Here is a 3,112-nt window from a genome sequence, read left to right as displayed (position 1 = left end):
TTTCCCATAAGATTAAATGAAATGACAGATATAAATAATTTAGCAAGGTATCTGACTTCTATTATTATCTAATAGTTTATTTTATTAAATTACCAGTTAAAAAGAAGTAAAATCTTTGAAAATGTTGAGTTTGATTTAATCACAGTAGAAGTTTTACTGATGTGAGGAAATATTTTGGAAAAATAGACATGGCAGTGAATCCTATCAATGACATTTCATTTTCCACTCCATCTTTAATATTAGCTTTCCCCAAAGAGGTAAGAATAAATACTGAAAATTACACTAGACCACTGTACATCTTAAGGTACTTCATGAAATCCATTGTTTTTCTTTTTTAAATATAGAGATCAATATTGATTTCAATATTTATACAGGAAGTACATTTAAAAGCTTTTTGGCTATTGTAACAAACACCCTCTCCTACTTGTGTCCCTGTACAATATTGGATGGGAGGCTATTTAATTGTATATATATTTAATTATCCCCTGTGATTTTTTTTGTTGTAACTAAAGCGAGTAGTTAAAAAAATGTAAAAATCTGCTTTAATCTGCAGTTATTAACTAGAGGATACTCCAAATTTGGATTTAAAGCCATATATTGTATAAAACTACTGCCCAGTGAAAAATCCTCAATTATCTTAAGAGCTTGCCTTTACCATGCTTTTACATTTACAAGGCTTTCCCTTCTCCCTTTACAAAATTTCTTCTTCCGTAGTGCTGGGATGATTTAAGCAATTATTTATGATGGCATTACCTCATACACATTTTCTTCTCAGCAAAGTTGCATCTATGTCAAGACTAAGTAGTGAGAGCCAATTGAACTTACTCCCTCTTCTTTGCTATAATCAATAAAATGCATTCCCTTGAGATCACTCTTACTTTTCTCCTTGGATTAGCTGCAGTATCCTTTTACCCTGCAAACAGAAAAAATAAAATCAAAAGCCCAAACAACATTCTAGGATTCTATTCTTGTCTTACTGAATTTCCTATTGTTGGATTATGGTAAGATTGTAGGCTAAGTGCCATTAAAAACACATGCATCTTTAGAAAAAGAGTTGGTCAGTTGATTTTGACAATGTGATATTCAAAACTCAGTAAGAATCTGGCCTGTATGAAAACACAATATTCAAATTATCTGGAAAGCATTTCTGTTTTGATGTTAAGATCTTTATAACTTAGTTTTCAGCTACTTTTGTGAGAAGGTTACCGATCACTTCGCTCTGTGATGTATCCAGTCAGAGGCCACTAGATTAATTTTGTTTGGTGACTTGAGTAGTACGGAAGCAAAAGCTAAAACCCAAATCAATCATTATATACGTTTTAAAATTCTATGGCTTTTGGATAATAAAAGCCTACTAATATAGCCAAAAGACCTTCTCCATTGTAATGCTTGTAGGAATTGAAAAGGATGCAAGCAATTTAATAATATACTTTAGTGATTTTTTTAATACTCCATGTAAAATATTTTAATAGAATCTTGCAGTTGAGAATTATACTTCAAGTATTAACATTTCTAACAGGGAATGATAGACATGTTAATTCTGTCCATTATGACATTTGGTAAAATTGCCACTACGTGACAAATTTTTATTTTCTAAAAGGAAAGCTAACTTTAAAATTTTCTGGTACAGGTTGTCTAGCTCTTATTATCTTTGTCTAACATAAAATTATAGGCTTGGAGGAGGGGTAAAGAAACACTGAAGGAGAAATAAAACCAAGAATCTAAAAGTTTTATGGAAGTTCTCTGGGTATACAATATTATTAAGGCAAGGGTTACTACCAGTTGACCTGAATACCTCTAATATGTCTATCCCCACAGACTGCAGAGTCACGTTCTCAAAAGGAAAACTGATTAGATGTCAAAGCTCTCTGAAGCTTCTGAAGAAACGTTGAAAAAGACTATGAATTAAGTTTTGGAAGGCTATAAAGATTGTGGAAATGTATAGCTAAAAGTTGCAGTTAGATTCCAGAGGCTGTAAAGTTGAATAGCTACCTGATGTGCTCCATTTTACAATATATGATGCTCAGAAACCTTTGATATTAAAATGGAATTGGACCATTATAAAAATAATTAACTTTGCCACTCAGAAGGGCAAATATTTACTCAAAGCATTTCTATGTGAAGGGGAAAGTGAAAATAATCAGAGTTCGAGATCTGAACGCATTCTAAATAGTTACTTTTCTCCCTGTCTGCAAGGAGGTAATTTCTACAGACCACCTTAGTATAATCTACAGATACAGATGTAGAGATACTATTGAATCTCTCTAATAAAGACTATTGGACATATATGAATGAAATTCCTTAAACAATGAAGTGTAGAATTTTGTAGATTTCTCTTTCTGTAATCCATCAAATTTACTGATTAGCTGTTTAACTCTGCACTTAATTATGCCTGTCTGGGTACAAAGAAGTACAGTTTATGAATACTCCAAAACTCTAAAAAAATGAAATGTAGAATTTCCTGGATTGCTTTTTTTAATTCATCAGATTTGCTGGCTAACTGTTTAACTCTGCACTTCATTATGCCTGTCTGGGTAGAGAAGTACAGCTTTTTGGATACTCCAAAACTGAGATTGGGTGCTTGTCTACATAGGATATCTGATAGTTATACCTGGGTCAACTTATTTTTCCCTAACACATTAATAAATGTTTGGATGTTGAATGCCCCCACGTTTCCAGATTGTTAACCAAGCATATTAATCACTGCTTGATTAATTTTTATTAGCAATATAAATGAGTAAATGAATCAAGTAAGTAAACAATGGTTCCATTTTGCCTTCCACATGATTAATCAATTTATGAGATTATTTTTCCTTTTGAAAATTTTTTTCTTTTCCTTGCTCTCATAATTTCTAGAAGAAAGTAAATTATGAATGTTTACCTTTTCCAGAAATCTACTAAAAAGGCTTTGGTGATAACAAGATATTTCATTTCTGGTAGACATTAAACATGTAATCATTATTTTAAGAAGGGCATCGAGAATCCTTTGCCTAAAGGACCTGTTGCTTCTATATTTGCTTCTTTTCTTTCTCCCTTTCTGCCTCTATCCCTCCTCCTTTCCCTCCATACTACTACTTGCCTTTCTTTTCCTTCCCTTCTCTTCCGTTTTTTT

This window comes from Cebus imitator, unplaced genomic scaffold (assembly GCF_001604975.1).
Source record: "Cebus imitator isolate Cc_AM_T3 unplaced genomic scaffold, Cebus_imitator-1.0 Scaffold141, whole genome shotgun sequence".
NCBI lineage: Eukaryota > Metazoa > Chordata > Mammalia > Primates > Cebidae > Cebus > Cebus imitator.
Note: the sequence above shows the minus strand (reverse complement) of the source record.